The sequence below is a fragment of the Tamandua tetradactyla genome, chromosome 23 (assembly GCF_023851605.1).
Source record: "Tamandua tetradactyla isolate mTamTet1 chromosome 23, mTamTet1.pri, whole genome shotgun sequence".
NCBI lineage: Eukaryota > Metazoa > Chordata > Mammalia > Pilosa > Myrmecophagidae > Tamandua > Tamandua tetradactyla.
The window spans coordinates 26,650,364-26,675,092 of record NC_135349.1 but is presented as its reverse complement, the minus strand read 5'-3'; the positions used below and the strand labels follow the sequence as shown (position 1 = coordinate 26,675,092).

General features: G+C 41.8%; 1 long non-coding RNA gene across 3 annotated transcripts in view; it reads right to left on the bottom strand.

Moving 5' to 3' along the window:
- LOC143667340 (uncharacterized) overlaps positions 1 to 24,729 on the bottom strand; it is a 172,636-nt gene that overhangs the window by 120,680 nt on the left and 27,227 nt on the right. The gene's annotated exons all lie outside the window — the stretch shown is intronic.

Here is a 24,729-nt window from a genome sequence, read left to right as displayed (position 1 = left end):
GTACTGGTGGGTGGAAATTTTCTAGTCTATTCTTTCTCTGAGGATATTGCCTTTTTTGAGAGTTTTGCTGTATGTGGAGCTCTCAGTTCCAATGCCCCACATTCTGAGGGTCCTAAAGACCTTGTCTCTGTCCTCAATGACTATTAAAACCCACTTACCCAAGTTGGAAAACATCAATACCCCATCCAAGGAAGGCCTCACCACCTGCCCACCTGTTGATCCTAGTTTTCAGTTACGGATTCCCCTTTATTGTTTGCAAGTTCATCTATGTGTTTAAAATTAAACTTGTTACACTATTCCTAGCATTTCTAGATATTTCTAGAGGGAATACTTTCAGGTTTCTTGTCAGCCATATTGTCATTCCCACAAGGACTCTCTTGGTGACTCTTTGCAATCACCTGTGATGCAGGGATCATTGTTCCAAATTTACAGATGAGGAAAATGAACTCAAAGAGACTAAATACTATAGCCAGGGTCACTCACTCAGTTAATAATCAGCAACCCCAGGATTCGAACCACATCCTGCCTGGTGCCAAGGCCTGTGTCTCTAACCACAGCCTTACATTTCCAACTGAGTGGTTCTAATCCAGGATTAACCATTCTTTACCCATTTTCCAGGAAAATTGTGGAAAGGGCACGGTTCTGCAATGAAGCCACATGCCCAGCCACAGGTAGAGCCCGAGAGAAAAATCCTCTTTTTTAATCCTTGTACCTAAGACTCTGGTCTTCTTGCTCATTAACTGAGTAAAAAAAGAATTTTTTGAATGCATAAATGTATTTTTTAATGTTGGTACAATACACAGAACATAAAATTTACTATTTTAGGGCTGGCCATGGTAGCTCAGCAGGCAGAATTCTCACTACCATGCCGGAGACCCTGCTGGATTCCTGCTGCCTGCCCGTGCAAAAAAAAAAAAAAATTCATTGTTTTAACCGTATCAAAATGTACAATTCAGTGGCATTAAGTATATTCACAATTGCAACCATAACCATATCTAGTCCCAGAACTTTTCTACAGCCCCAAAAGGAAATCCAGGGCCCATTAAATAATCATTCTCATTCCCACTCTCCACGCCTCTGGCAACCACTGAAAAAAAGAACAATTTTGTAAGAGAATAACTTTGCACCATAAGCAAAGTTAATAGGCAGAAAATAAAACTGCAACAATAAGACAAAGTGTTAACATTCAATATATAAATTACTCGTAAAAATCAATAAGGAAAAAATCACAGCCTAATGGGAAAATGAACAAAGCAGATGAGCAGAAAATTCACAAAGAAGAAATATGTATGTGCAACGTCTACTATTTTTTTAATTCAACAGACCTTAATGTAAGTGCCGAAAACATAGGAGTAAATCTTCCTTCCTTTGGGGTAGGGAATGTTTTCTTAACACCAAAAGCACCAGCGACAAAAAGAAAATGTAGATAAATTACCTTACATCAAAATTTAAAACTTTTCTGCTGCAAAGAATACTACGAATCCACAACTTCAGAGAAAATATTTTCAGATCACATATCTGAAAGGAAATGTGTATCCAGAATATATAAAACCTACAACTCTCTAATAAAAAGACAACCTAAGAAAAAAATGGACAAAAGGCTTGAATTGACATTTCTCTGAAGAAGATGAGCGCATGAAAAGATGCTTAACATTATTCATCAGTAAGAAATGAAAATCCAGATCACAATGAGAGGCCACTTCATAACCATGTGTAATGAAAGAGACAAACAATAACAAGTGTTGGCAGGGATGTGGAGAAATTAGAACCTTCATACATTTAGGATGAAAACGTAAACACTACAGCTACTCTGAAAAACAGTTCAGCAGATCCTCAAAATTTTAAACATGGAGTTACCATATGACCCAGCAAATTTACTCCCAGGTACGTGCCCGAAAGAAATGAAAACATACGTCCCCACCAAAACTTGCACACCAATGATCATATCAGAATGTTCATAATAACCAAAAACTAAAAACAACCCAAATGTTCATCAACTGAGGAATGAATAAATACAATGTGGTATATCTGTACAATGGGATATTATTCAGCAATAAAGGGAATGAAGTATGATACATGCTACAGCATGAATGAAACATTGAAAACGTTTAGCCAAGTCATAAAAGATCACAATCTGTTTGATTCCATTTATATGAAATACCCAGAATAGGCAAACAGAGAAAGACAAAGAATAGATTAGTGGTTGCCTAGGGAGGGAGAGGTAGTGGTGGGTTTTCTTCTGGGGAAAATGGAAATGTTCTAAAATTAGATGATGGTGATGTTGTACAGTATTGTGAATTTAAAAAACAGAATTGTACAATAGTAATGGGTGAATTGCCTTCTATGTGGATTATATTTCAATAAAACTGTTTTTAAGCAAAAATAATCAGACAGTTTTCTTTGGCTATAAAGTTGGCAAAGGTTTTTTCCAAACAATGCTAATACTGTGTCTGGGCAATGTGTCTTGCACTGTATACAAGAAAATAAGTACTAGTGAAAGTATAAATTGATGCATTTTTTTAGAAGACTGTTTCAAACATATAAAAAAATCCTAAAAATATGAACAGCATTTGCCACAGCAATTCCACCTTTAGGAATGTAGACTAAGGAATTATCTAGAGATATATGCGAAGCTTTATATATCATGCTGCTAATTGCATTGTTATTTTTTTTTTTTTTTTTTTTTTTTTTTTAAAGGAAAGACAGAGAGAAGGAAGGAAGGATAGAAGGAAGGAAGGAAGGAAGAAAGGGAAACATCTTTAAACATTTTCTTGTTTTTATTGTATTCTGTTTCTCCGTTTTTGTTACATGGGCTGGGGCCGGGAATCGAACCGAGGTCCTCCGGCATAGCAGGCAAGCACTTTGCCCGCTGAGCCACCGCGGCCCGCCCTGCATTGTTATTTTTAATAGCAAAAAAAAAAAAGAAAACCAGAAACACCATAACACCCAACAAGTGGAAAATAGCTAAGATATTATTATACACATATATGACAAAATATTATCCAGCCCTTAACAATCGTGTTGAAAAAGGTCATTTAATAACAAAGAGAAATCATGATAATGTTTCAAAATAAGTGAAAGAGCAGCTTATAAAAAAATAGAGAGAGAATAACTCTGATATTGTAAAAAATTTACAGAAAAGACAGTGTCTTTTAGTGATTATCTCTAGGTGATGAGATAATGGAAGCTCATTTTTATTTTCTTCTTTGTTCTGTATTGTTCTAAATTCCCGTAGAGAACATGTACATGGCCTTTAATGATGGAGGAAAGTAGAATTTTAAAGTATTTTGGATCTCCCATTTTCCTAGCCCATCTTTTCCTAAAATGCAATGATCGATGGGTTGAAAGATTTGGAAGTCAAGGACCTCTGTGTTAGGTAATTTCTAAGGTGTTTACCATTTCAAAGAAGGAGGCTCTGATAGTCTCTGCTCAGAATATTTCTTTTTACAAACTACCTAAGAAGTTCTCAGAGACGGATTCTTCCCATTTTCTTGCATATTCCGTGGCCCCCCACTTCCTAAAAGGGAGGAGTTGCAGTCTTGAAAAATAGGTTATCAGCAGTCAGGGGAACAGGACGCTGTGAGATGAGGCAAGGCAAACCCTGCAGAGACCTGAAAACGATTTTTCTCTCCCAAAATATAATTAATCAATTATGTCCAAAGAAGTGGAATCAATATTTTTATAAATGAGATGTTCATTCGCTGAGAAGGGATTGTTGCAGTGGTCACCTAATCTTTCACCTACTAACCCAATGTAAATTATGGGCTTTTAGCTGATGTCTTCGGCATTTGCCAACCGAACTTTTTTCCGCTTTGGCATTCTGGTCACGACTTTCTCTTATCCAGCCCCTGGCAGATGCAATGTGCCAGGGTCTCTTAATAAGCGATACACCACCGATAACAAAGCTTTGTGCTTAGTCGCTGGCGTCCTCTCCCAGGCCTTTGTGATATCGTCTCATTGATCTTCCCGGCATCCTCTAGGCCATAAAGAAATGATGTGCGACTAGGGACACTGGCAAGGTTTAGATATATTGAAACTTGGTTGAATCGTTTTAATGCAAGAAACATTTATTAAGTTCCTACTGTGTACCACCACCACCACCACTCCAAGCACTAGAGCTACGAAGATAAATCTCACAGTCACTGCCCTCTAGGGTTCACAATTTAGTGGAGGAGACAGGCACTGAAATGAATAGTCACATTCACATTACATCATCGTAAGCTCTAAATTGTAGATTGAAGCATGGCAATGGGGAGCACAGGGGAAGGAACAAGGAACGCTTCCGATAGTGATAGAGGACAGTTCCCTGCAATTCTGAAAGAGTGAGGAAGAATTCAGCCAGCCGAGATCAGTAATAAGATGTCCTGGCAAAAGAAGGGAAACTGAAAAATGGAATTTAACCTTCATTAATGGACAGAGGGGAGGCACTAGAGAGGTAGGTCAGGGTCAGTTCATAATGGACTTCTTTCAGGAGTGCTTTATGTGGACCTGTGCTGTTTTACTTACTTTGCAACCATGTCTCCTTCTTCCTGTACAGTTCTCCAGCTTCCTGTGGGAACCACAGCCCCAACACGATGAGGCTGTGTAACCTTCCCCACCATCGTTCTCAGGGTGGGATATGTCACACACAGCTGCCCTCACCCTGTCTCAGTGTTGGCTCAGAGATGGACAAATGACCCAGTTCGGTCCCAGAGAAGTGAAAGTCTGAGATTTTTAAAATAGAATTACTGAGGAAAAGGCACCGTAGTTCAAATGCGATTGCTAGGCTGGTAGATTGAAAACCCAGAGTTTGCAGGCGCCTGGGGAGAGGCTGCCTGAGTAGGAAGTCAACGCACAGAAAAGTGAAGCTGAAAACTGGACAGAAAGGTAACCCTTTCTGTGACATCAACCTGTAAGCCAATAAATCCGCTTTTGATTCAGTCCATTTGAATGGTTGTTTTTGAATTACTTAATGCTGTAGAGAATTAGTGCATTGGTACACCATGCCAATGTTTGGAAGTTAAGCCTGTTAAAATAAGGCATGTTATAGTCAAAGAGGGGTTATGACCTCAGATGGGGAAACAGATCCAGAGGTATCGAGGGGTTTACCCCAAATCCCAGGAAGTTTAGTTGCAGGGCCTCTAAAGAACTAGGCCTCACAACCCTGGGGCAAGTGCATCTGCATGTTAAAGCACTGTGCCCTGGGAAATTACTGATAACAAAAGCAGTTATGGTAATAATACCTAACAATCATATCCCCTTTACCAAGTACCTGGCACTATTCTAACAGTTCATTCTTTTCGTCCTCTTAACTACTCTATAAGGTAGGAATTATGGGGGATGTAAGAAATGTTTGGAATATTTCCAACCTTTTAAGGTCACCATCTGAAAGAGCAAGCTGGTGAGTTTGAGCTCAACACAGGATGCTAGCTTGGGGGTCCTCTATGTAGCAAGGAGACCCAGACAGAGGTGATGCTGCAATTCAGGCAAGCATCGGCCTCACAACTTGGTTAGAAACTTGGGACTCAAGCTTCTGAGAATAGGAACTTGGCAAGAAGCTTAGGGGTCTAGGGAATGGGGTCCCTGTTGAAGAAAAAGGTTTCATCTGAAATTATGGGGCTTAAGTCCCATTTAACGAAGCAGAGGCAGAAATGCAGTCAAGGGGTTGGAGCTAATATGGTGTCCTCAGTGCATACCATGAATACGTAAAGGGCTGATGCCTGGCCCAGCCCCTCTCACTGAGCTAGCTTGCCCACTGCAGCACATTATGAGGGCCCCCAGGATCCCTTTACCCATATGCACACATAACTTTAATGTTGATTAGTCTGCTTACTTTTGCAAGACCTGTTCTTCTCTGATGATCATAGGTCATCAGAATGACCTATTGTATCCTGACCTCTCTACTTCTTGATTGACAACCAATTTTAAACTCACATTTTTGACACTTCAAATATTCTCCTTTGGATAGGACTTAAGTTTTTATACACCTACCCTAGATGCAATGGTGGCATAAGAGCCTCACCTAATGCCTACCCCTTTTCAGTAAATTTTGAAAGTGGCAGAATCAAGGCAAGCATACGTGAACTCCATGGTGCTTACCAAAGGGGCATAATACAAAGTAATTTTTCAGGGAGCCTTTGGTCTTGAATGATCTACCGGGTCTAGTACATGAATGGATGGGTGGATGGACAGTTGAATAGTTGGGTGGAAGGATGAATGGGTGTGTGGTAGCAGGAATTTTGGCCATTGTTTTGCCCTCCAACATCCCTGGCAAAGCACACTTCTTTTTTCAAGAAAGACACTGCCTGTACTTGTATAGTTTAAGTTTACAGACCAGCAAGAAAGAGAGGTACTAAATAAATAAGTATTTCCAATAAGTAATTCATTTCTAAATACCATGAAGTGTTATGGGAATGCATAATAGTAACCTGGGAAATCAGGTAAGACCTCCAAGACCATGCTACCTTAGGAAAGGAGGATCAGTGTGAGGGGAAGGGGCTCCAGGGAAGAGTGCCCAGGCTGAAAGATAAAAGTACAAGGAGCTTGAAGCATGAAGGAGCTTGGCTGAAGAGAATAAATGAAAGAATAATAATGTAACAAGAGCAGAGTGAATACGCCTTAAATATCAAGAGAAGACATTGGGAAAGTAAGTAAGATTCTATGTCCTGAAGGAATTTTAAAGTCAGATTAAGGATTTTGGATTTGATCTTGTTTGCAATGGTGAGTGATTGAAGGACCTGGCATGATCAGACCATGAGCACTCCGTCTAGAATAGCAGTGACTCTGGGAGAACTGGGTAGAATATGCCTGTGACAAGGAGAGCAAAGGAAGCAGATTTCCTTGACTGTTTTTTGCCCCCTTCTCATCAGCTCAGTGGTGTGGTGGTTTGGCCAAGGTGTGGCTGTCGATATAATCTCAGCTGTTCCAAAGGAAAAGAATTGTCTTTGTGCTTGAAAGAGCTCATTTCCATCCTCCACAAAATCCACTTTTCATGGTCAAAGCATTACGCAGCCTGTCTCACCCTTTATCTACAACCCCACAGCTTGCCTCATTTTCACTGCCTTGTCACACAGGCCTTCTCGTCCCACAATTACTCCAGGCTGATTCCCATCTCAGTTCCTTTTACCTGAAATGCTCTTTCCCCAAATGAAAAGTATGGTTGGCTCCCTCCCTTCATCCAAGTCACAACTCAAAATATCACTTCCTTAAAGACACCTTAGCCAAAACCCAGCTCATCTCTTCATTCCCTGTCCTCTTTCTCTGCTTCTGTTTTCTTTCTAGCGCTTATTATTGTCCGGCATTGCATTATAATTCAATTGTTTATTGTCTGCCTCTGCCACTAGAGTGAGAGTTCAGTGAGGGTAGAAGCTTTATTTTTTTGGAGCCTTGCTATCTACACCAGAACTAGGCTCAGGGCGTGCATTCTATAATATTTACTGAGTTAATAAATGAATATCCGACTTACTATTAAGAATCTCCTTTTACTCTTACAGCAGCCACATTTATTCTGGAGCTGTAACTGTTGTTTCTAGATTTTGAGAGGCTGTGCAATATATGTATAACCTGATGTTTTCTTGGAACGTTGGGCGCCTAAGTGGCACCTAAGACTCAGAGCAGCAGTTCTGAAGGTCTGAAACAGCAATTGTTTCAGAAACTGAAAAAGAGATCAGGTTTCACTTAAAGATAAGAACGAAGCTGATGGGGTCCGGACTAATGTAAATCAGAATACAGAGGTAACATCTCTTTCAGCAAGACCTTCTCTGACCATTCTATTTACAGTGACAAACTCCCACGTATATTCCCCATGTCCCATGTCCTGCTTTACTTTTCTCCATAGCACTTATCAATCGCCTAACATACTCTGTGTTTTAGTCATATGTTTTGTTATATGTTCACTTCATCCCCCTACCAGAAAATGCAAACTCTGTAAAAAACGGGATTTTTGTCTGCTTTGTTCATTGCTGTATACTGGCATCTAGTACAGGGCCTGGCATAAAGTAAGTGATCTATAAGTATGTGCTAGATGAATGACTGAAACAGTTAATTCTCCACAATTGATGTAAAAGTGTTCTAGAAAACCAATTTAATCACAAGTCGAATAAATGGCTAGCTAAGTGACTATTTACACATTTTATCTACTGCTCAAATGTCACAAGGTTTACATCTTTGGAATATTATAGATACCTGTACGTACCAATTTATTGTAATACTATGCTCCTTGTTTGGATGTAAATACAGTAAATACTTTGTATATATATATACAGATCCACTGAAATAAATACACTATTTGGTAAAAAAAATATATATATACAGGCGTAAGTAGGACATCGTATTTTAGAACTTCACCTACTCTATGAGATGAAAGGAAGAGAGTATATTTTGACCAAAACCTAAATTTTCTGAAGCATATAATCTAATTCAACCTGTCTGGAAAAATCATTTAAACAACCCAAACACATGGAACCCAGAATGGGAATGAGGCTGATAATTCTATATAGCTTAATGTAATGCCAGGATACATCCCAGAGTATGTTAAGCAGATAATCAAAAAGTATTAGCAAAATCCCTTGAGGGATAGGAGAAAAATATGGAACTATTAAGCCTTACCACCAAGGAAACCCCTGATATTATCTCAAACATTAAGAACTCCAAAGTCTATAGGCCAAGCTCTTGATCTTGAAGCTTGCTCTTGTGAAGCTTATTTCTGTAGTGGAGAAGTTAAGCTTACCTATAGGTATGCCTAAGTGTTACTTCCAGAGGACCTCTTTTGTTGCTCAGTTATGGCCTCTCTCTCTCTCTAAGCCCAACTCTGCAAGTAAAATTATTACCCTCTCCATTATTTGGGATGTGACATCCAGGAGTGTGAGTCTCCCTGGCAATGTGGGAGTTGACTCCCAAGGATGAGCCTGGCCCTAACCATAGGATTCACAGTGCCTTCCTGACCAAAATGGGGAAAAGAATTGTAACAAAATAAGACATCAGTGGCTGAGACAGTTCAAATAGAGTTTAGAGGTTATTCTGGAAGTTACTCTTACACAAACTTCAGCTAGATGTTATTATTTACCATAACTTGCCAAACCCCAACCAAAACCATTCCTGTTAATCCTAATGAACATCTAGGGCTTTATCTGAGATTCGACAAAGGTTCCACTTTTCAGAAACCTACAACCACCAGATGGTTTCCTAGGCCAGATGAGTCTGAACCCAGAGAGGCCAGGCTCTCCAGAACATCAACTAGTTCCATCCCCCTATCCCATATTATTGACAGCCCTTTCTTACGTGAAAAAGTTAGAATGGGCATAGCCCAAATACCCCTAAAGATTGGGAGAAAGATCACAGGAGAAGGTAGAGTTATAACAGAGCAATAGGATTTAAAAAATGAATATGACTGCTGAATCATTACATTGTTATTTCTTTTTGTCTCCAGTGTCTTGAATCAGCCAGAAGGAAAAACCTAAAGTTATGGAACTGCAATCCATACCAAACTCTGAAATCTGTTCTATAGCTAATTGTTGCAGTGTGCTTTGAAATGTATTGCTTTTCTTGTATATATAGTATTTTCACAATAAAAAATGTAAAAAAAAAATCTCCATTTGGTTGACCTGTCCCATACCTAACCCAAACTCAGTATGTCCCAAATTAAGTTCTCAAACTCACTATCCCTGTAGAGATGTCACTACTCTGTGCACATCCCCTTGGATGCTGGTTTTGTGCATGCCATCCTCTGGTGGCCTCACTCCCAACAACCAGTGCCTATGTGGTTTTGTTGGAGGGCAGCTCAAAGGGTACTGAAAGCCACTTTTCCGGTGTGTGCACAGATCCTGGAGAAGAGCACCTGGAAGAGAGCAGCCTTTAATCAATGATTGACAAGTATGAGGGCATAAATATTCCAGGCCCCTTGCCCCTAGTAGGGAAAACTCTGCAGTGTTACCTACACTATCTCCAGGGCTCCCCGATGAGCCTGAGCTACAGTCATCCTAGACTTTGCTACTCATTAAACCATCGCTTTCCCTCCTTTGCTTTCCCACCCTACTTTCCCACTTCCTTAACAATTTTTCCTGAGCTCACTCCCTAACAAACCACTTTGCATGAAGCCACTTCTTAGAGTTGGCTTCTACTTCCCCAACCTGCTCCTCCCATCTTCCTCAGGGAATGACACATCTGCCCATTGTTCACCCAAACAGGACCCAAACCTATCATTTTTCCGTCTCCCCCACCCTCCAGCCCTATCCAATAGCTACTCTAGTCCTGGCCACTGCCAGTTTGAATCCACTTTTCTCCATCCCTGCCACCACTGCCCTTCTCAACCTGGCCCCAAACATGTTTCTAGCTTGTTGACGCAGTAGTGCAAAACTTCTACAGACTAGCCCTTTATCACCTTACTAACAGAGCAATCTCAGCATTGACATTTCTCCAGGGATTCATGTCCATGAGATCATCAGCTCCCTCATTAGAAGAATTCTCATTAATGAGTCTATGCACAGTTCATTGCAGGGTACTCTCACTTGTATTTATATATGTACAAGCATATAATTGATTTCTTCCTTTGCTTTATGAGAACCTATCCACTGTCTACTGTAGGCCAGGCACTGGGTGAGGTACTGGCAATACAGGGATAAAAGGCACTGTTCTTGACTTCAAGAAGCTCATCATTTAGTGAAGAATAGTGGCATGCAAATGTTTTAATACAATGGTTGAACTGCCACAGCGCACTGCGTGCAGGTTGCTTTAGGGACACAAGATTAGCTAGGGTTTTCCACAAGGGCCTGGACTACAGCACGTTCATCTTAGGTTTTGCCTGGTGAGTCAAGAGGAAGTATTCACAGAGGTGACACTTCTGCTGGGCTTTGAAAAATGAGAAATGAGGAAAAGAGCTCATCAGGCAGATGTCAGAGCATGTGCAAAGACACGGGACATGAAAGAGCGTGGTGTTGGAAGAAAAGAACAAATTGCACAGGATATCTGGAGAAGCACATGCATAATGAACAGTAGCTAAGATAAGTTAGAACCAATGGTAAAGGTGTGTGAATATGGAGTTAATGAGCCTAGACCTGATCGGAAGGTAAGAGGAAGCTGTGGAAAATTTTTGAGCTCCACCGGTAGTTGAGTCCAGGGAAGCAAAACCATTAGGGTCGGTAACAGTCTCCAGCCAAATAAATGACTCTTAAAAAGTCCACTTGAATTCATGACACTTGTGGCCTAAATATCTGTAACCTTGGCTCTGCATAGACACTGTTCAATGATGCCAAATCTTATTTCCTTAAAAATCCATCATATAGCGCTATTGCCAAGGTGAGCAATTACTAAGTGAAGTCATCATTTGGCCAACTCTCTTCTACAGATGGACAGGAAATGGGTTCTCCCATCAGATCAGACCAAATCACTTTACCCATCATTGAGAGACAAGTTTGTGGGTGTGTGTGTTTATTTATGCATGCATGTGACTATACCTTTCAGTCCATGTGTGTGAGTACAAGGAAGTACATGTGAATTTGTATGTGTGTGCATTTGCCTGGATTTATTGTATTTGTAACATGTATACATGTTCGGTATGTGTAAGTTTGAGTGTGTACATGTGCATGTGTGCACATTTGTGTGTTTGTATGTCCACATGTCCATGTGGGTGCATGCCAGTGTGTATAAATCCCATGTGCGGTGGACACATCTTCAACCTGGCACGTTTTATTTGTGAGGTGTCCAGAGCCTGTTTATGCCAGCCTCAGCCCCATCCTTTCCTGCTGCTTGGTTCCCCATTGCTCATTAAAGCAGTTTGCATTGGTTACGCCAGTGGCAACGGGCCTCTGTAGAGAGTGTTAAATATCGCAACTGTTTATTGCTTAATATTTTTCATGCTAATGGCAGGCTAATTCACAGGGATTCAGGGCAGTGTATAAAACACCTTCTGCTGACTGCTCATTTCGTGCCAAGGAAGGACTTGGCAATCAGCAGCCCCTGCCCAGGGCCTCTTTGACTCCATATGCAATGCCACACTGCCCCCCATTTGGTCTTCCTGAATTCATTTGCAGCCAAGCTGAGTGCACAGCAAACAGCAATATTTGTGTTTCTTTGCTGAGTGGGTGGTAGCAAAAGGGAAGCTAGAGCTACACCCTGAGGGATTAGTGTGTTAACCAATTGTAGAAAGGGAAAAAGGAGGTGATCCCATGAAAGTACCTGGAAATAACCAAGATTAAATCATAGCAACATGTTGATTTGCAACAACCCACTACCCTGGCAGTGGCAAGAGTCTTTTTGACAATCACCAGTGAAGAAGCATGTACCTTTCACATAGGAAGCCTCCAACAGCCATCATTTATTTTCTGGGCATTTACTATTTGCCAGCAACACAGAAAGCTTTACACAAGAATTTTCTCGTACAATCCTCAACAATAACTCTTTCAGGCAAATATGAATATCTCCATTTTACCAATAAGGAAACTGAAATTCATAGAGTTTACCCTTAATGGGTACAATCAGGTAGTAATTGGCAAAACTAGGAGTCAAACCCTGGGTTTTCTGATACCACATGGTGAGCACATAATTGATATTGTATACTGCAAAGGTTGTGCATCAGAGCACAATTTGAACCCGTAGAAGTATTTTGTTTTGGTTCATAGTTGTGCTGATTTAAAGCTGTTATGCACCACAGAAAAAAGCCATTTTCTTTTAATCCACTGTGGGTGGGACTTTTTGGTTAGGTTATTTCCACTGAGATATGACCCAGCCCCTTCAAGATGGCTTTGATCCTTTTATCGGAGTCCTTTATGGACAGCAAAAAAAAACTCAGAGAGAAACACCCAGAGACAGTAAAGAGTGGAGAAGTCTCAGAGAAGCTAAGAGAGAGAAGAGGAGGCCACTAGAACCAGAAGCTGATGAGAACACTGAAACCCAGGAGCAAAAGGCCAGCAGACACCAGCCATGTGCCTTGCCATCTGACAGCGAAACCCTGGATGCCGCACATATAGGTGTGTAGCTATTCTAAGAACTTAGATCAACTAGTGATTCAGCTGAAGTTAAAGTGGCTAAAATTTGAGCATATTTGAAAACCAACAACATGGAAATTCTTCATAACCTCTCACTCTGAAATTCGATATCGAGTCCTCTGAGGAATTCATCAGGCCCAAGGGTAGTAAAAACCTACAGCTACAGGCATGGCCTTCTCTCAGTCAGGGCTAGAAAATCACTCCACTGCAAGATAGACCATCTCCTGAACTCAATGTTGGGTGAGCATCTTGGGAGAAAAGAAGGGCTTCTGTGGTTGCATCCTCTGTGAGTAAGAGCATCTGTCAGGGGTCTATGGCTGGGAAGTTGGGAGACCCAAATGCCCACAGAGTCTGAGGGTGGACATTAGACGAAGTCTCTGCTCAGTGGAATCCCTGTTGTCATGTGGAAATGCTGGCCCAGTACTACCAGAAATTTTCCAACTTCTTACGAGAATACAGAAATCTACATTTTGTATATGAATGTACACATTCTGTTTTTGAATTCCAAATTACTAAATAAAAAAAGCATTCCTTGAGGACAAATTTTGTAATCTTTAATCTGAAAAAAAATAATAATGCTATCTGTTATGTTCTGGGCAGAAGCTAAGCACATAGCATGTACTAATTTAAATAGCTACCATTACATAACTCTTACTATGGACCAGGCACTGTCTTAAGTATTTTCCACATATTAATTCATTTAATCTCCATAATAACCCTGTGCAGTAGGTACTATGATTGTCATCCATTTGACAAAAGAGGAAACTGGGGCATAAGAAGTTAATTCACATAGGTAGTAAGGGGCACGGCTTAGATTTGAACCCAAAGGCTCTGGCTCCTAATTTGGGATTCTCAGTCATGCCATCGCACTGCCCTTGTGAATTTTCATAATAGCCCTTTAAGATAAGTCTTATTACAACCACCCACTTCCTAGAACAAGAGACAGAGGCCAGAGAGGAACAGTCACTTGCACATGTCCATCTGGCATCAGTGCTGAGGACTTTCTAAAGAAGCCTCCAAGAGTTTTCATGAGGTAAGCAGGGGATGGGGTGGGCTGTTAGAAAGAAGTGAGGGAAACATTTTCTAAGAATCCAAATGTCATTTTTTTCTGATAAGAAAAAGGCTACTCTAGCTGTCAGACCATAAGCTGCAACCTTTATGTTTACAAAGCAAAAAGGGCAATTAAGGGAGACAAAATAAATCTTCTTGGGCCTCTGTCAATGGGCCTTGCAGGTCTGTGGTCTGAGGGCTGATTGACAGGACACATTACTTTCAGGAGCCTGGCTGGCCTCTGACATTTCTTTGATGCAGCACTGAAGCATGAGGGCGAGTTTCTTAAAGTACCACTGCCCTTTACTGGTGCAGAGATCCCAGAGGCAGTGGGGCCAGGAGAGGGCAGGTGTGATGTTTGGTTGAGACTGGGTGGTGATGAACATATTCTTGGCAGAGATGAAATCATAACAGTGATGATACCTGTAGCGGTATCAGCTGTCACCCACTGAGGGCTCACTGGGTGCTAGGCACTGTGCCAAGTATATTCACCAGAGCATTGCCAAGAAAGAGTAAGATGGTCCCTTTGTGGTCGCCATCTGTCAGGTACCAGGACTTGCAATGAACACTGCAGCATCACAAAAAAATGGCTTTATGGAGATTTAAAAACCAGGATGAGTAAGAGAGGGAAATTCTCCATGATACCCAGGGAGAGGCATGCCAAGTCCAAGGTTCTCAGCTGGACCCTCTGTAGGAGAGCCCCCACCCCACCATTACTCTCCCATCTTGTAGGGCAAACATGAGTGCAACCTTAACTGAGGAAAGAAACAGACTGCCCCAGGCATTCTGGAGGTTGGATACCAGGTTTTGAGAGTTCTGTGGGAAAAGCAGAGAACGAGGAGACCCATGGAAAGTTGATTTGGGCACAGCTCCTCCTGCTGGGGGGAGGAAGCTACACATCCCATGAGAAGCCAAGGTCAATCCCAGTTCCTCCCTCTGGGAAAAGGGAGAGCCCCTGAGCCTTGCTACCTCATTGTCCAGCATCCGGTGGGCTTCCAGGGTCATTGTGGACAATCCTCCTTGGGTTTGCAATTATCTGATGTAACCCTCATGACTGTCCTTCCTGGCTGGCACTACCAGTCTCCCTTGTTTCCAAGTGGCCTTGCTGAAAAAGCCTGTTCTTTTTTCACATTCCCATACCTGATCACGGGCATTGGGGATGTCAGGCGTAGCTACACAGGTGTTGGAATCTGACACTATTGATTCGCTGGTAGATTGATCAAGTAGTGAAAATATCTAATTCCATCTGGAGAGGCAGTATAAAACTCAGGCTCAGGGGGTCAGAGAGACATTGGTTCACATTCCTGGTTTCTTCACCAATGAGTTGTGTGCCTCCAGGCAAGTTACTTAATGCCCTGTACTTCAGCTTCCTCATCTGTAAATTGGGGTTAATATCAGAACCTGTTTCGTGATAGCGTGTATGTAAAATGCCTAGCAGCCTACCTCAATGAATAGTTCCTCATACCCCAGTTGCTATTGATGATCTGATGGAGATGCTATTGATGATGATGATGAAGGTGATGATGGTGATGACAAAGTGGATGCCCTTCAAATGCCTTGTCCCACAGCTCAGGAACCGATTCTCAGAGGAAGGACTTGAACTGGGAGGATAGCTGGCATTTGGTGCTTTGCATTTTATCAGTAAGGCAGAGTGCAAGGCCATCTTTGATTAATGGGGGCATTAGAGGTAAGAATAGAGCTTGAAGACAGCTGAGTTAGGAGAGTGGCATGGGAGCTAAGCAGGCTCCAGTTTCTTTTCCTGGTTTCATTTGACAACAAGAGTTACTGTGAGAACCAGACTGGAATTAAGATTTTCTTGAGGCTGGTCCTCATACCTGACTACTGGTTTGGGTTAATGAGCTGCCCTGAGTCAGCCTAATTATATCCCAGTCTTCTGCCTGTAAAGATGTCATTGTGCTAATGACAGGTTCAGGGGACTGAGACAGCAGTCAGAAGACATGGGTTTGAATCTGTTCCTCTCTGTGATCTTTGCATGGCCCAGCCAAGTCCCTTCCATCCAAACTTCACCTTCCTCAAGTTTGAAATGGGGTAGGGGTTCTAGCTCCAGCCATCTTACTAGATTGTAGAGAATACAATGAGATGAAAGTCATGCAAGACCTTCAAGAGCTATAAAATATTGTTAAAAATTTGTTTATTCATAGCTTGTCTATCGCCTCTAGCAATTACTTAAGGAGAAGAGAAACCCCCATTCAGGAAAACCCCTCCCCATGCATCAGTCAAGCACAGTCTTGAAAATTCTAGCTCTGTGCTGAAATAACCACTCAAGACAAGGTAGCACCCTGGCAAATGCCAGGGGAAAACTCTCATAATAAAGATGAAGATGAGAATGATGGCAACAAAAAGTAGGGGAAAGGGGGAGAATAACAGTATCAGTTGAAATGTGTCAGCAGCAAGTGACTGAATCAAAATGGCTTAAGACAATTTCTAGTCTCATGCTCTTGTGGAGAAAATGGTTTGGTATCAGTTGTGATATGATCTGAGGCTTAATAACAGCATCAGAACCCCACATGTTCTCCAACTCCTGGCTCTTCCACCCTCAATGTGGGTGGGTTTTGTGCTTGAACTGCCTTCCCCGTGGACTCAAGATGGTGTTTATGTTTCTAAGTCACATAACCAGTTCAGTGTAGGAAAGAGAAGGAAGGGAATGTACAAAACAGTACATTGTGCCTCCTTCTTAAGAATAAGGAAGACTTTTTCAGGCAGCACTCAGAAAAATCCTCCATAGGCTTCACTGTCTTGAACTGTGTGCTTGCTCACCCCAAGCCAATCAGGACAAGGAGAAGGTGTTTCCAGATGTTGATCTAGACCTGTGCTAACTATTTAAATTAAGTTAATTAAACAAAATTTAAACTTCAGTTCTTCTGAGCCAGCTCCATCTTAAGAACTCATAGCCATATATGGCTACCACGTTGAAGAGCACAGAGCATTCCCATCACCTCAGAAAGTTCTATGGGACAGGGCTTATCTAGACAAATCAAGATCCAAACCCCCCTGGAGCTAGGGATAGGGTCAGCTTTCCTTGGGGCACAATTTCAGGGTTTTAGGGAAAGGGGAAGAGGGAAATGAATGGTGGTAGGCAATGGTGTCTTCCTTAGTGATATTTGACATTAGCCTTCTTTCTTTATAAGGAACTTCTATATATCTTTCTCACTAACATTCCCACAATACCTATTATTATCTGCATTTTTATAAATGAGGAGACTGGAGCTCAAAGACATTAAATGCTTCAATCAAGGTCATAACAAGTGCTGGACTAGAGAACAGTCTCCTCATGACTTCATATTCCATACAAACAGCAGCTACTCTGAAGGCAATGCCCTTGACCTAAAATTGCATTTCATGTCGACTTCACCTGTCTTCCTCCCAGAGCCCACAGGGTTCATTCCTGGAACTTCTCTGAAAGGTATTCGGGACAGAATCAGAAAGTATGAGAACAAGTCAGTCAACTCCAAACTCATTCATTTACCTAAAGATTTAGATATTCAAAATCTAGCTCTCTTAGAGTGCTTTTGCATCTGTTCAGGCATTCAGAAAATACAAATAAAAGTACTCAAAAGCAGATAAAATAGAGCAGGGAAAAGATACTCACAAGGACTCAAAATAATCCTCCCTTTCATAAAAATGTAGAAAAATTTATATTGAACAGATCAGAAATGCACTGAGATATACTGGCTTAAAATTTCTTAACATGTTGAAAAATGATGAACAAAAAGTAACACATGGGTGCAGATGCAAACATTCCAGAAGTTTTTGTATTTCAGAACAACTAATCATCAGACAAATCAATCATTAGAAAAATTGATGTCAAGTGAATGGATTCCACCAAGCCCTCTCTTGAGGATGGCTTCTGCCTAAAAGGTAGGGTCACTAGAGTGTATCTGGTGGGATGGGGAGGTATGGTATCATTATGTCCAATGGAAACAGCTGCAGAAGAAGAGAGGCAAGGTCCCAAGAATGTTGGACTCACCCAAACCAAGGATGTTGCTTCCATCTGCCTGAAGATGAGTTTATGCTCTTCTGGGCTCAACTTTCCCAGTCCTCATGATCTTTCTCCGTTTCAAAGAGGGGAAGTCATTAGGAGAATCCCAGCTGAGAAAAAGGATACCTCAGATCTATCCTAGCTTTGACTGAGACTCACTTGCTCTTGGGGAAGAGAACCCTCCCTTTTTCATTGCTAAGAGAGGATACTGTCAAGGATGGCAAACCATGTGGGGCACTTACCATCTTCCAAGCACCCATCAAAACTACACCATGCCACAAAAACAGAGGGCCAGAGCAGCGAAGTGACTTGTTCAAGATTGCACTGGGGGAGAAGCTACAGTTTTATCCAATGTGGTCAGGGAAGGTTTCCCTGAAAAGGCAACATTTAAGTCAAGACTTCTTGAAAGATGGGCAGAAGCAAGCCATGTGGTTATGTGGAAGAGAGTACCTTCTGGGAAGAAGGGACAGCGAAGGGAAAAGTTCAAGGTGGGAGAGTAGCAGTATGTTTGAAGAACAAGCAAGGGTCCAATATGGCCGGAACTGACTGAATGAGAGCAAGAGTAGCAGGAAAAGAGGCTGGACTGTGTAGGACCTTATGGACCAGTTTAAGTACTTGGCTTTTACCCTAGAAATGCAGAACCACTGCGGATTCTGAGAAGGACAGCCCATTTGTCCTGGCTCAGGTTTTCAGAGGTGCCTCTGGCTGTTCTGTTGAGACTAGACCATCTCACTGATGAGGAAACAGAAAGGTAGAGACTGGGGATGACTTGCTGAAGATCACAGAAGATGATGGAAACAGCCAGGGCAAGCCACAGGGAGACAAGTCAGATATCCCCCAGGGCAAGACAATGCCCTTCAGGCCAAGTGGCGAGTTCCCAGCAGGAACCCACAAGTTTCCCAAGCTGTTGACAGTGACCAAAGCAGGTAGAGAGGTACCCACACTCTATCCCTGCTCTTCCCTGTTAGATAGAACACACAGCCACACTCTGTAGGAAACTGTCTACCTCCTGTCTCTGATGGTAGTACAGAGTGGCACAAACAAACACTCAGGAGATTTAAATCAACTTTAATCCACATCTTGAACAAGTTCAGGTAGGGAAAAGGGTATAGAATTTTAGCACTCATTTCACTCCATGAAGATGGGAAAAGGTTCTATTCATGAACATATGCACACGTAAGGTGAACACAACACAAACCTGGTCTCTTCCCCTCCTCTTCATCAACCTGGGTAATTCCTCCTGGCCCTACTTCAGTGAAAATTGCTCCAAGACTAGGCTACTCAAGGGGGCAAAGAAAGGCATCCTGGTGTCATGAAATAAGCCTTGGGTTTGAATCTTGACTCTGCCACCTACTAGCTGGTGATGTCAATCAAGTTCCTTAGCCTCTTTGAATCTCGGTTTACTGATCTGTAAATTGAAGATTAAAAATGCCAGCCTTGTAATGGTGCTGTGGGGATTTAATGAGATGGCATAAGTGAAGGTTCAGGAAGCAATGCTTGATCTCTAGTAGTTGCTCAGGGCCAAGGTCAGAGCCCCCTTTTTCAGATCTCCATGTAGGTGGTTGCAGTGTTCTCCCTACCTCCAAACACGCCGCCATCAATTCACTCTCCTCTCAAACTACTTAATTTCTGAATATTATCATCTCTGAAAAGCTATTTTGAGACATCAATTTCCTTTTTTTTTTTCCTGGCTCCTTGTATTTCTTCCTTGCTCTCCCTCTCACATTATTCTAGCAGGCAATGGCAAGACCAAAACCAAAACTTTCCCGCAACCCTTTTTTTCCTGTTTTCAAAAAAGCATAAGCTCTTAGGAGAATAGGGTTCACTGGAAAGGTCAAAGCGAGAAATATGAGAGGAAAAGAACTTCTCCCAGACCAAAAGAAAGATAATGGAAACAGAGAGATCAGCTGATCCTAGGAAAGGCATGACTTGATAGCAACATCCAGGTGAGCCAAGGTTACACGATATGTCTAGGGAAAGGCGGAACCAGAAGCTTGTAAAAAATTCCCATGCTGAGCTTGACCACTGAGAGCTGCCAGACCTCAAGAGTCATTTAGGCAAGAATGATGGGCACCTCACTAACAATCATTCTCATGATTAGTCAAGCAGTGAGCAATTGCTTGCACATCAATGGACTTCCCCAAATGTCTTGGTTCTCTCCAAAACACAAGACAAGGAAACCCCACTTAGAGGAACCCTCAGAATGATTAGGGGTTATGTTGGAATATCAGAGCTCAAATTCAGAAATTGAGCTATAAAAAAAAGTTAGATGTCTTGCACACTTGAGTTTATGGATTGAGATTCATACCTGTTGCATGATTAAATCCCTCTTATGACTCTCCATTGCCCTAGAATAAATACCAAACCTCTTAGCCCATTGTAAAATCCCCCCCAATAGCCTGGCTTCTATTCCCTCCAGTCTCATATCTCATGTCTCACCTCCCCTAACAGTCAAACTACTTGTCAGGCAGACTAAGCTATTTGTTTTCCTCTAAAGATTCATGCTATCCTGTCTCCTTCCTCCATGCATTGGTATGTGTTGTTGTTTCCTTTGCCTGGAATGTCCTTAACTATAAAATCCATCCAGAGAATTCCTAGTATCTTCAAAAAATCAGTTCTAGCCCTAGGAGTTCAACCCAGAATGAATTAATGGTCCCTTCTTGATGTTCCTAAACATTCACACCATTATCAAACCACATAACAGATTCCATTGCAATTTTTGGCTTACTCAGCATCATGGTAACTCCATTATGCATTTTTTTAGGGTGGGAATGATGCTGATTTCATCCTTGACTCCCCAGTGTCCAGTACATGGGCCAAAATCAAATGAGCTCTCAGTAAACGTTTGATGAATGAATAAATGAATAAAACAAATGGCAATTCTTTGTCTCAGTATCCCCATCTGTTGAGCTAGGAAAGCAGACTATATAATAACAGCTCCAGTATTCAATGACTCCATGAAGTTACACTTGGTTAGCAGAGCCATCAGAAGGAGTTCAAAATAAACATTACTAGCTCTTGTGAGTTGGTGGGAGGGGTTTCCGATAAAATAGGGAAAATATCCATGTTGATCTCTTTAAAAAAGAGTCTTTAGCAAAAAGAGGATTTCTTAATTCATATGACTTGAGAGACCTAGACTTTGGTAGTTTCAGGCAATAACATAATTCAGGGGCTTAAATGACATGCTTAGGACCCTGATCTCTCCATCGTTCAGTTCCCACTTGGTTAAATCCTTAGTCAGGTTCTCTCTTATTGGTGCAATACTGCAGTCCAAGCTCCAGTATCAAGTCCTTCCTTGTTTAAATCCAGTGGGAGAGTGCATTCACCCCTCAATGCTTGTTGCCTCTGATTAACCTAACTTGCCTCAGGTGCCAAGTCTCAATCAATTTTGGGGACCAGGGACATGCAATATACTGGCTTAGGTATGGGTCATGTGATTCACCCTGAGACTTGGAGTATAAAGCCACCATGCCACATGGCGGAAGAGAATAAGATATGGCTCCTCAAATAAAAGCCAGAATTTGCTAGAGGAGACAAGGATACTGTGTAGCTCTCCAACTCTCTACACCCTCACTCTGGTCTCTGAGCTCAAGCTGACCAGAACATGGATAATAGAAATCCCATCTCCACCAGCAGCTCTGGAATTAATATTGCTTTTCTACATCCATCCCCCAGATACCCATGAGCTCCCAGAATCTTATGCTTTTCCTATTGACCTTCTCTCACCTCTACATATCTGTTGGGGGGTAGACAAATCTTGCTCTGGAATAAAGCCATGAGTTTCAGGTCTCACCTTTCCTGCTACCCTTGTCTCACAGTGAATTGATCCAGTTTCCCATGTGTAAGTATCTGCCACTCTGATTGGACTGGTCACCCAGAATCATGGTGCTGGCAACTGCTGAATTTGGTAGCACTTTATTTATCCCAATATCCAGGCCACCTCTGTAGGCTGACTAATCTTTGGATGTTGGTCATTGCATGGTGTGTAGCCAGCCAAAAAAGTAGACTCATTTGTCCCAAATAAACCATGCTGATTCCTATTGCCTCCTTTTACAGACCAGCCAAGCCACTGGAATCTTATTTTCCTGAATGCTAAAACAAAAACCATGCAATGGGTTGGCTTGAACATCAAGAATTTATTGGCTCACAGTTTCAAGGGTAGGAGAAGTACAAAATCAAAGCATCAGCAAGCAGATACTTTATCCCCCAAAACTGTGGTATTCTGGGTCTGGCTACCAGCAATCCTTGGTCAGTGACCTGTCACATAGCAATGTACATGGTGGCATCCTTGCCTTTTCCTTCTGAGTTCCATTGATTTCCAACTTCTGTCTGCTCCCCATGGTTTCTCTTTTCATCTGTAATTTTCTTTGCTTCCAAGGATTTCAGCTATATTGGATTAAAGTCCACCCTCATGCAGTTTGAGCACACTTTAACATCTTCAAAAATGCTATTACATTTACAGACCTATTGATGAATGGGTTCACAGCCACAGGACCTGAACATGAGGGACATGATTCAATCTCCAATGCTAGGCTACAAAAGCAAAAAGGAGGTGGCATACAACAGCTCCAGATCCAGCAGGACATGTTCCAGCTCCTCTTGGCATGCATTCATTCATTCAACAAACATGTTTTCCGAACCTACCATGTACTAAGTGCTGGGAAATAAAACAATGAACTAGATTGACACGATTCCTGCTCCTCAAGAAGTTTTCAGGCTAGAAAGAGAAGCTGGCTTTTACCAAACAATTATGCAAATGATTGTTTAATTTCAAATATGTCCTGGACCAAATAAGTCCTGAAACCAGGGCCCAGCCTCCCCAGAACATCAGATAGTTCCATCTCCCTACCCCGTTTAGGGACAGACTCTTCCAACATGAAAAAGTTAGAATGGCCATAGCCCAAATACCCCTAAAGAGAAGGATAGAAAGATTAAAGGTGATGGTGGAGTTATACAGAGAAAATAGGATTTAACAAGTGAAAATGTTTGATGAATCATTTAATTGGCATCTCTTCTACTCTCCTGTATCTTAGAGCAGCTAGAAGTAAAAATCTTAAATTGTGAAATTGTAACCCATTTCAAACTCTGAAATATGTTCTACAACTAATTATGGTGCTGTGCTTTGAAATGTATTGCTTTTTTGTATATATGCTATTTTTCACAAAAAAAGAAAGAAAAAAGTCGATTGTAGTGAAAAAAATACTTAAGCCTTCTAGCCTCCTATATTTTGGATCAGCTAGAAGGAAAAATCTGAGAGGAATGTGTGGTGGCCCATGACAAATTCTGAGATCTGTCCTGTAACTTCTTGTTGAAGAGTCCTGTGAAAACTGTTGATTTTTTATTTCTTTGCCTTGTTTAAATGTTATATGATACAGTAAAAATGTTTTAAAAATTTTTCAAATATGGCTAGTGCTAGAAAAGAACAGTACAGGTTGCTATGAGAGGATGCATCTTGGCCTAGAAGATATTCTTGAGGAAATCATATTTAAGCCTAAGTCTTCAGGTCGAGTAAGACTTAGCCAGGTGAAGAGAGGAAAGAGAGGTAAGGCAAAGAAAGCAGCCAGTCCAAAGGCCCTTAGGCTAGATAGCAGTTGATAAAATGCCAGTAGCCCCATGAGCCAGGGGGAGAGGACCAGGCTGGCAGGTATATTTAAGTCCATGTCTTCCAGATGTTACGTTCGAAAAATTCTACATCTCATTTTGTTAGGAATGGAACATCTCTGTAAAGCAGCCAAGACTTGTGTATTTATTTATTTATTTGCCCTATCTTCCCTATTCTCAGACAATTCAGACTTCAAACAGTCAAATCACACACTGCCTCCAGGCACATAACCTGGAGCATCCCTGAAATTCTGCCAATTACAACAGTCCGCTTATTAATTCCTCCACCAACAGGGCTTCCCTAAGGGGGCCTGGGCGCCTGTGGAAACTGAAGGTGAAGTTGCACTAGTATAGCACTCTTCCCAGGTGCTTGTGAGTGCCTGAGTCCATGGATGAGATTTCACTGCTCCTCAAGCAGTTGATAATGCCTTGCCTGAATGTCTTCCTCATTTAAGGCAGGAAGTGGGGGAAGGGAGTTGGAAGGCTCTGCTACAAGAAGGGGGAAAAAACACCACCATACCCTGTCACTCAAACTCTCTCCAAACGCACTGTCACACAGAGCTCTGTCCCTCGGTCTGATGATGCTATTTGAACACTGTCAACAGTACCAGCCACGTCCCCCGCCCTGCCTGGCTGCCTTGGCGACCTCCATTATTTATGACAGGGCATGAAATTGATTGTGGTTGAAAGATCCGCACTGGAATCAAATGAACTCCTCAATTATTGCTGCATGAATAAATCTCTGTTTCCAGAGCTCCCTTGGGGAGCAGGCGTCTGACCCCAGATTCAAGGTAATAGATATTTCTAGATAACAAAGTGCAAGTGACTCTATTGTAATGATTGTCAAGTTATAAGATTCCCAGTGTCACTATCCTCTTTCTCTGCCCCCTCCTTGAGCAATTCCAAAGGAAGACCATGCCAGCAGTCTTTGCATAGTGCATCTGCAGGACAGATACTTCCATACCATGGGCTCTGGTCATTCCTAATACTTTTTTTCAGGAAATATGCAGAGAGTGCTAATGGGGTCACAGAAAAATTAATAGAGCTTTCAGGGTAATCAGGCCTGGTTGGTATTTCTTCCACAGAAAGCCATCAGCTCAGGAAAATTTAATGACGATA